Source organism: Sminthopsis crassicaudata, chromosome 4, assembly GCF_048593235.1.
Source record: "Sminthopsis crassicaudata isolate SCR6 chromosome 4, ASM4859323v1, whole genome shotgun sequence".
In the NCBI taxonomy this organism is placed as follows: domain Eukaryota; kingdom Metazoa; phylum Chordata; class Mammalia; order Dasyuromorphia; family Dasyuridae; genus Sminthopsis; species Sminthopsis crassicaudata.
The window spans coordinates 377219987-377230976 of record NC_133620.1 but is presented as its reverse complement, the minus strand read 5'-3'; positions in this window follow the sequence as shown (position 1 = coordinate 377230976).

The window sequence follows — 10990 nt, the reverse complement described above, 5'->3', positions numbered from 1 at the left end:
CACTGCCTGAGCCCTGGGACAACTCTGCTGATCTGATGCTCAATATTCTTGCCTATAATCTCCATCTGGTTTCAACCATCATTCTCCACTAGGGTTCATTCTCTAGCCTTCCCCACCATTACACCTGCTGCCTGGCCCCCTGAGAATGAAGACCAACTTGAGCTCATTCCTCCATGACTCTCACCCATCATACCCACACTAGAGATTCTGATTGTGGGGCTGTCAAGGGACAAACCCTATCTCCCACCCCCACTTTCTCTTCCCTCCCATGTTCCCCCAAATGTTTCATTTATTATCTAGATATTAAAATCTGGAATGCTTACTGCACAGGTAATAGACTTGCTTCGCTGCCTTTCCCTTTCTTTCTCCTTCCCTCTTCTTGTGCTCATGGATGCCTGGCGTTTTCCTGATGATGTGTCTTCCCTGGACACACCTCCCAGCACTTGAACCCACCTTCACTCATACCTTGCTGCGAATCAGGGGTCATGGCAGGGACCTCATAATACCTCTTGTTTCTTGCTGTCATTTCTAGGATTTCCCTCCATCAACATCAAGTCTCCTCTCCAGCTTTGAGGTTCATTCAGTCCATGTTTATCAATCAAACAGAGGTGTTGTTTAACCATCTTCAGGACACTCTCCTTCTTTCCTCAATGAATTCTGTGCTGGCTCACAGGTTTCTCTCCTTCCTAACTCTTGCTCCCATACCAGAGAACTTAAACATACATATTGATTTTCCCTCAAGTGCTTCGACTTCCCAGGTCTCCAACTTGCTCATTTTTCATGACTTACTCCTCCATCTCACTTCCACCATAACAAGACTCTTCCTTTCCCATTTAGATCTTTTGTTGAACTAGCTCAACTATTTAATAGCTTTTGGTCTTGAATTCCTTGCCCTCTTATTCTATTGTTGCTCTTGCCCTGCCACCCCTCGACCTTTGATTATAACTAAAATTTATTGCTTTTGCTTCTGCTCTCATCAACTAGTCCATATTTTCCCAGACAGTCCCAATTTTAGTAAACACACACATATTTGATACATATATACATGATATACACACATATATATACATAAATACAATATGTAATACATATACGTATAGTAAATAATAATACAGTTATAATTAGCATATGTTACTGTGTCTATACAGACACATACACAAATACTCTTTAGTTATTTAGCCCATGGATCTCAATTTCTGATTTGAAAATATATTCATTCTAGTGACAGTGGTTTGTTGAATGCATAGGGCTAAGAGATACATAAATTACTTTGGGGACATTTTAGCTCAAGCCAAACAAACCCATCTACCACATAACTTCTTCCCACAGGGAATTTTAGCTCTAATACAAAGTCCTAATGATCCAAAAGGCAGATGGGAGGGGATGTTTACCCTTCTAGGCATTCAGACAGATTTGTCAGAATCCTAGAAGTCCTAATGCTCCCTTTAGCCACAGGGATGGAACAATCTTCAAATAGAGAAAGCTCTTCCATGTATCATATAGTGGTGAGGAAAGCACTTGGAGAATTGTAAAGTATTTGTCCTCATTGTCCTTCATGGATACATCTAGAGTAATAGACCAGAGCCTGAGGGTCCAAGTAAACAATCCCTTTCATAAGAATATATTTAACATATTGGGTATAAATAAAATATAATGCATTAAATATAATATTTATATTTGCCATATTTATAATCTAAACTACATTTTTATAAAAATAAAATATATAAAATTAAATATGTTTAATAAAAATACCCCCAAGTAAAAGCTACAGGCAAGGAAATTATAAACAAATAATAAAGAAGTTCCCCTGGGCCCAAAGCTGATTCTTTAGGGAAGCTGCCATTTTCCATCAGCCCCAAAAGCTGCTATCTCTTTTTCCTCCAAAGAGAGGGGAAAAAAAACCCCTCAGGTTTGAAGACCTAGTACTATTTCCAGGCCCAAATAGTTGGTGGTAGAAAGAAAAGCAAATGCTAAAGGTGTAAGGGTGCGGTTCCCACAAAACAAGAGAAGGGAATTGTAAGGGTCCTTTAAATGGGCGGCCACAGCCCAACAGGAGATTGAGTGGCCCAGAAGTAATCTCTGTGGATATAGGACTGCCCTGTGGGTGGGATCCTGGCCATTTTGAGATAGCTTTGTAATGGGTGACGGCTCTCTCGCTGGTTGGCTGTGTGTGTGAGACCTCACAGGCCCTTTATAAGCCCACTGCAAACAGCAGTCGCTCTCTTTAACCTGGCTCCCTAACCTGGGGTAGCTGAGCCAAGCTGATGGATAGGCGAGAGAGGTAAGAAGTTTGGTAGTGAACACGTGGGTCCAGGTGTTCACTAGGGAGCTGACAAGTCAGAGCATTAAGTCAGGGCATTATGTGAGTAGGTATAATAAAGGCTTTTAAGATTACACATGGCTGTTCTTGAGCGTGCTACTGGCTGTTAAACTATAGATTCAAGAGATCGTGGCCAGAGATCTTTAAGGCCTCAAGAGGAGGCGAGCCGGGTAGAGTTGACACTGCAAAGGTCAGTGGTCAAAGGTACTCTGTTGGGCATGGACAGACTAGTAATTGTTACTGCCAGGAGTGCATGTTACAAAAAGGGTTTAGGAATATGCTTTAATCATAATAATAAATGTCTTTATTCCTATTCTCGAGCTTTAAATTTCCTTTCAATTTTTCAAGTCAATTCTGGCTTGGCAAAGTTTTACATTTTCTGATGTATCCAAAGTCATTATGGGGTATAGTGGAGAAAACAATAGTCTCAAAAGAGGGGTCATACATTTACCAACTCTCTGTTCATGGACAAGTCATCTCTCTGAGCCTAGGTTCTCCATTGGGAAAATGGTGATAATAATGCTTACTGACTCTACTAATAGAATCATTCACAGGACCACACATTTTAAAGTGGATGGGGCATTAGAAGTCATCTGTTTCAGTGCCCTAATTTTATAAATGAGGATTTTGAGACCTACACATACTAATTGATTTGCCCAGTCACATAGGGAGTTAGTTAAGTGGGACAGGTAAAATTTGAACTCAGGCCTTCTGATTCCAAATCCATATTCTTTCCACTGTATTACAGAATTGTGAGTGAATTACTTTGTAAATTATAAAATATTTTAATGCTAGATGATGAAAAGCATTATTTTTCTCTACCAATATTCATCCAAAGTTTCATTCTTCTGATCTGGGGGTTTTAGTGGACTGCAAATTCAATTTGAGTAAATGGTGTTACAGGGCAGTCAAAAAAAGAAAAAAGAAAAAGTAATGCGGTTGTTTCTAGTAACATGACTGTGATACTATCACTGGACTCTACTGTGGTTAGACCATTCAGAAGCATTATGTTCTGTTTTGGTAACCACAGTCTAGGAAGCACCTTGATAACCTGGAGTGGGTCTAGAGGGCAATCAGATCGTGAAGAAATTTGAATTCTAACCAAATAAGGATTGATTCAAAAAAACTGGGCAAGTGCAGCCTGAAGAAGAGAGGTCTCAGGGGAGACAGGAAAAACAATATGAAGAAAAAGGATTAGACTTGGATCTGGTCACACAATATAGAACAAGAAGAAGTGACTAAAAGTTGCAAAGAAGAAAATTTTGCCTTGATATCAGGAAAAACTCACGAACAATTATATCTATCCCAGAGTACAAAGGCCTGGCTAGAGAGGAGTAGGGCCTCCAAATCAGTGGAGGTCTTCAAAAAAAGGCTCAGTGACAATTGTCACATGTGTTGTAGGATGAATTCTTTTTTCAGCTTTGGGTTGGACCATATGGCCTCTGAGCTGTCTTCTAACAATAAAATTTTTATTCTGTGTAATCCTTTGATTGCAATTCTTTCAGAGACATTTTGACATTACCATGGGAAAAAAAGAGGTCAGTGGGAAAAGTGGTGTGAAAAGCATTCCTATTGTCTCCTTTTCTCACTATTGCATTGCTGAGAGGTGCTAAATATACCTACTTCCCTATTGTCTTTGCTATTGGGCTCTTCTGCAAGGGATTAGAGTAGTGGTCACCAAGTGGGGGGGTATGTCATTATGCAAAAGTATAAATGATTAATCAATAAGAGAGTGTTATAAAACAGGTCACATTCTACTCTCCTTATGATAGGAAATCCTGGCTAATCTCTAATGCAAGGATCTAAGCTATTTCATTTATTACTGACTCAATATTTCTCCATTTTCACTGCTTGGCAGTTAGTTTCCCTTCAGACTTGAAGAGGACCAAAATGACATTACTATGTTCTGGTCAAGGTATGGTGTAGCCAATTATGGCTGATTAGAACAATCAGGCTCTCCCATAGGTTAGGAATAAATAGGTCAATTGAATATTTGGGGTAGATTCTCTAAATCTGTGCATCTCACGTTTCTTTTGAGAAATTCTGCTTGGCATATAGAGCACAGGCTTTTTTTGATGGGGATACATCGTGCTGAGTGGTTCTGGGCCAGTGTCTTCCATGTCTCATAATCAATTCCAAAGTTCTTCAGAGAGACCCCAACTACATCACTTCTTCTCACAAGCCCTGGAAACACTGGGCTTTGGCCTTTTATAGCATTTTAAAAGAACTCCAGACCCAAATCCCAGAAGCTGTAAAATTCTCTGAGGCACTCCCCTCCCCCCCATCCCTTTCTTCAGTCACCATTTCCACCATCTAATCCACAGATCACTTCATGGCTTTGACAGGTGTCCTTCAGCATGCTATAGGCTCTAAATTTTGGTGTGATGGCTGAGTAAGAGCCCTGTCCTCTCACTTAATTTTTATCTGGACAGAATGAGTCACATAGAATGAGTAGTCATGGATTAGTTGTGATGTGAGATAGAGATGTCATTACATTACCTTTCCCTCTCAAAATATCTCTTTTTCAAGCTTCCCTATTACTGTCAAATATGCCATCATCCTTTTGGCCATCCAGGTTAAAAAACTTGATGTCATCTTCAACTTCTTATTTTCACTTACCCAACACATCCAATCAGCTGCCAGATCTTTATATGTCCACAATGTATCTCACATTTGTCCCCTTTTCTCTACTCACAGAGACACTATCCTATTTCAGGCTCTCTTTATCTGTCAATCAGACTATATCATAAAAGCCTATATTTGGTTTGCCTGCCTCAAGTTTCTCAACTCTTCAATTTCTTTAATATGCAAAAGCTAAAGTGATTTTCTTAAGGCATAGGTATGACTTTATTCCATAAATTCCAGTGGTTCTCTATTGGAATTCAAGTGAAATATTATTTCATATTTATCTGAGTATTCTGGTGTGATTTTATGTAAAGCTAAAATATCTCAGCTCTATATGAAGAGAACAAGTGGAAAATGAATTTGGTCCAAGATCCAGTCTTCTTTTGTCCTTGCTCATTTGAATTAGATCCCAGAAGGAATATGGGAAGTGAAACTGGATGATTATTATAAGTAAGTAGTTCCTCACTGAGAGAAGCTACCAATTTAAGAGCAAGAATTACTGAACTAGAGAGGTAGTCTAGACGCCTCACATTTCCCTGCTAGAGGTGACAAACGTCAAATTACAAGCTCTGCAGATATAAAAAGCATTTTCCCAATCCTAGGCTGTGTCATCTTCCTTATTTAAAATAATATTAAAAATCCCTATAATAATCCAGTTGAAAAAGAATGTTATAATATTTAGAGGTTGAAAGGGGTGAAAACTGATATTGCCCATTGAAGAGTAAACTCAGGAGATGACATTTCCTGCAGAAACATTATGTACTTTGAAGAAGCCATTGAGCGAGAACTGCCCACCCCGGCCCAGGAAGCAACAGTTTCCTGTTACCTTTCTGGGCTTAGTCCAGCAGCTCCCAGTGATAGAACATTCTACTTAGTCTAGCCCAGAAGTAGCTGACCAGTCATCTGAGTGACCTGTTTGACCCAGCATAGGGCTGTGAAACACAGTTTTACACATTTTATTAGCTATAGCTAGTTAAAGCTGGTAAATGCAGACGATGTGCTGAATAATTATTAGTACATGCATATGACATAAATAAATACATTGTACATATTAGATGTACATGTTCAATTTGTTTTTTTTCTGAGTTGGGGGATGTTGAGTTAATTTACCTAGGTTGGGGGGAGGCACACACCATTCCCCTAAAAGAACAAGGTCAATAGAGACCAATGAACTCCTAGAAAGGTATTTCTTCAGTGTAATCCTATAACCCAGTACTACCTTTATGGGACTTTAATTTTGATTTTAACTCTTTCTATGGGCATTCCACTAGAGTGAGAATAAAATAAAACAATCACAGAGGTAGTAAGTTTCAGAGAAAAGATTTGAACTCAGCTAGGAGAACATTATACATAATATAAGCAACTTTGTGTGATGCTCAAATATGAATGACTTAGCTCCTCTTATTAATATAATGATCCAAGACAGTTCTAAAAGACACATCCAGAGAAAGAGCTGATGGAATCTGAATGCGGATTGAATCATATTTTTACTGTGTGTGCATTTTCTTTTAATCTGTTTTTTTTCACAACATGGCTAATATGGAAATATGTGACTGTATATAAATAATCTAGATCAAATTGCTTACATCGTAGGGAGTTGAAGGTGAGTGAATGGGGAGGAAATTTGGAACTCAAAATTTAAAAAAATGAATGTTAAAATTTTTAATTTTTCTTCTGTAATATTAGGGGGGTTGGGCAGAATGATCTCTAAGGTCTCTCAACTCTAAATCTATATTCTAAAAATTGTCCTTTAAATGATTCTTTTTCTTAAAAAAAAAAAAAAAACATAAACACAGCAACTCTAGAGTATAGCAGAGATAGAGAGTAGAGGTAGAGGGAGTACCCATCTTTGAGGAAATTGCTAATGATTTGAAAACCTAGGGTGCTAGTATGGAAAGAGATAGTTGTTATTCAGTCCTTTTTCTGTCATGTCTGACTCTTCCTGATCCCATTTATTTAATTTCATTTTTTGGTTTGCCATTTTCCTTTCCAGGTCATTTTACAGATGATAAAACTGAGGAAAATAGGATTAATTCATTTGCCCAGGATCACTCATAGTCTCTGAAGCCAGCTTTGAACTAGGAAGATGAGTCTTCCAGACTCCAGAACTTGAACTCTATTCATGGTGCCATAAACAGAGGGGACCATATAGGAAAAGGCAGCCAAAGTATTGAATAGAGAACAGAAGGAAAATTAGGGATCGGTTCTGGTTTCTGACTCCATCAGGCCCTCGACTCTCTAGGCAAATAAGACTAAGTGGCCCAAGTGTTGCTGTTCTGAACCAACAAGGGCAGCTTCCTTATTGGAAGTTCCCCACCAAGTAATCAATCAACATTTATTAAGTGCCTACTATAAAATCACAGGTCTAATGCAGAATATAGTTTATTTTTTCTTATCAGTTTCATTGGGAAAAAAGGGAATACATACATTTTGTGGGTTTCTGTAAAGAGGGTTGGAGATGGGAAGTTCAGGATTTAGGCCACAGTAGTACCTCTGAAACTTGAGAAAAGAAACAAAAGAACACACTCTGCTGTAGTACTAACATCAATAATAAAAACTACAATTTACATAGAACTTAAAGGTTTCAAATTGCTTTACAAGTATTAACTCGTTCTTCACAACAACCCCTGGAAGGCTAAGAAAACCCAGACAACAGTTAAGTGATTAACACAACTAGTAAGAGGATTCCGAGATCCAACTTGAATCCAGGTTTTCCTAACTCCAAGCTCTAACTACTGCACCCACCGGACCTGTGGGAGGGGATTTCGAATGCCAGAATGGCTGGAAATGAGCTCAACAAGAAGGGCCAAGAAACTTGCACGAAACAGGTTAAATTCATTCAAAGAGAGAGCAACGGACCTGTCCTGCTTCCCCATGATTGTAACTAAAGAACTTGGATTTGCAGCATCACTTGTACAGACCCATGTCTTTGCACTTAAAATAAACGAGGGGGACGGTCCACATGTGGACTGGCTGGACTGAAGCGTGAAGCTCTGCTCCTTACCCCAACAGTCTCGTCTGAACCCCTAGCCAGGAATTCGAGAGGGAGGTGACGTTTAGGGATCTGTCCTTGAGGCCTTCTCCTTCCCCTCCCTCTGGAACAAGTGGACTCATTTTCTTGAAGGCAGATTTAGACTTTGCCATTCCTTTCTGAGGTTTCCTGTACTCTCTTACGGGTTAATTTTCTCCCCATTTTAGCTTGGGGTTAAAGGACAAGCATTTCTGCTTCTTACTACCAAGGCCACTCTCTGTTCTGTAAAAAGATCAGGTAATGCTGGAAGCTAACCTAGGGATTACGTTGTCCAAATCTTCATTTTACAGATTGAAACAAAGAACGCAGCCTAGGCAGTGTGACTTGTCCAAGATCACAAGGATCGAAAATAGTAGAGCCAGGATTCTAATCCACCAGTTAGGAAAACAAGGCCAGGACCATTCTGCTGTCAGTTCTATGTAGCTGAAGTCAACAAATATTATGGACTCCCCAGGCACTGGAGATTTAGAGATGTGACCCAGACCCTAACGCAAGGAGCTCATAATCTAATTGAGGGATAGTACAAGCAAACAGAATACCATGGCAAGGGAAAATACGGGAGAAACTGAGTAAGGGAGAGATCACTTTCACTTGGGGAATGACAAAATCTATTTGTAGAGAGGATATAGATTCAGAGATTGCCCTTGAAGGAAAGTAGATATTGAAAGGAATCCATTTATTTAATAGGAGTTGGAAAAGAGCAGGGAACCAATATTGTTCAACTTGCATCTGAATTTGAATCCTCTCATGTCACAGAAAGTACTACCTCCTGAAGCAGGGTATTCCATTTTGGATAGCTCTAATTTTAGAAAGTTTTCCTTAAGTCAAGCTTCAAACAAAATAAAAACTTTCTATCCAATACTTTAAGTTCTGTGTTCTAAGTGTAAGCAAAACAAGTTCTTTACTCTTTCATGACACAGACTTAGTTAATTTATTAAACAAGTCTCTATTAATTATCAACTATAAGACACACTTTGTTAAGTACTGAGTATTACTCCCTTCCTGTTCTCCTCTTTGCCCACCCTCAAATCATTAGCTTTGATATACCACTTAAAATTTCAAACTTACAAATATTTTTCATTTGATCCTTACTATTATCCTGGAATGTAGGTGCTACTTTTACCCCCATTTTGTAAAGGAAAACTGAGGTGGAGAGAAACTAAGTAAGCAGTCACACAATTCTAAGGCTGGATTTGAACTCGGGCCTTAAGGTCCAGCACACTGTCCACTGTTCTACTTAGCTATCCAAAACAGTGTCTTACCTCAAGGCACTAGGTAGATAAAACAGATAAGTAATTACAAAGTAATTTTAATAGGGAGAACACATTAATAGTTTGGGAAATCAGGAAAGTTTTCATTTAGCAGGTGTTTCCCAAACTATGCCTTAAAGGAAACTGGGAATTCTAATTTGTAGAAGTGAGGAGGAAGTGAATTCTATACCTGGGGAATCACCTGTGCAAAGACATGTAATGAAGGGGAATAATATAATATAAAATTTGAATCTGGTGGGAGCCAGATTGTTGAGGGTTTTAAATGCTATGTGGGAAATTTTAGAATTTGAACTAGAGGTAATAGGGAACAACTAAATGTTTCTAAGTAGTGGATTTAGATGTCCTCATCTGTGTTTTAGAAATAATAATTTGATGCTTAGGTAGAGGAGATACAATAGTGAGAAGAGATCCTTAGTAGGGAGACAAATTAAGGTAAATAGAAACTATGTGAGTGGATACATGTGAGAAAGCTTGTGAGAAAGTAGCATTGATAAAACTTAGCAACTAATTGAAAAGAATCAAGAAAGGTTGTAAACCTGGATAACTACGATACAGAAAAAAGCAAGTTTGGAGAGAAATATAATGAATTTTTTTTTTTTACTTCTAGGATATCCAGGTAAGAATTGCTAGGTTGATAACATGAATTTGGGAGAGAGGTTAGATTGATATATAGTATAGGAATAGCATAAAAGTAGAAACAAAAAGACTTGACAATTGATAAAGTATGGAGGAGAAGGTAGTCGATAACAACTTCAAGCCTGTAAACCTAGGTGACCAGAAAGATGGTGTTGCTCTCAGAAGAATTAGCTTATTTTGGAGGGCTGTGATTTGGTAGAAATGTGAATTCTGTTTTGGACACACTGAATTAGATATGCTTACACAACAATGGATAGAATGCCAGGCCTGGAATCAGGAAGACTCTTATTCTTGACTTCAAATCTGGCCTCACACACCTACTAGTTGTGTGACTCTGGCCAGGTCACTTAATCCTATTTGACTCTTCATCTAATATTGAGTTGGAAAAGGAAATGGCAAACAGCTACAATTTTTTTTTTTTTTTTTTGTCAAGAAAACCCCAGAATAAGTCCCAAAGAGTCAGACATGACTCAATATCACAAGACATTTAGATAGAGCTGTTTAAAAGCAGTTGATAATGTAGAACTGGAGTTCAAGAGAAAAAAGTTAGCATTAGAGATGTGGATTTAGGAGTCATCAACATAGATAAGATAATTAAACTGTAAAAATAGATGAGGTGATAAAGTCACTTAAGAGTATGTTCATATATGTTTATATAAAGTATATGTATACTCTATAGTATATATATATGCACATGTGTGTATACACATATTGATATGTATATATGTATATGTGTATCTATATGAGAGATTGTGTGTGTGTGTATGAGAGAGAGAGAGAGAGAGAGAGAGAGAGAGAGAGAGAGAGAGAGAGAGAGAGAGAGAGAGAGAGAGAGAAAGAGAGAGAGAGAGAGAAAGTGAGAGAGATAGAAGAGACAGAGGGAGGGAGAGAAAAAGAGGGAGAGGGGAGAAGGAAGAGGGGGTAAGAGGAAAGAGGGAAAGGAGAGGAGGAGAGGGGGGAGAGGGGGAGAGAGGGAGAGAGGGAGGGAGAGAGAGAGAGAGAGAGAGAGAGAGAGAGAGAGAGAGAGAGAGAGAGAGAGAGAGAGAGAGAGAGAGAGAGATATTAAGAGAAAGATAGAGATAGAGAGGGAGGGAGAGAAAAAGAGGG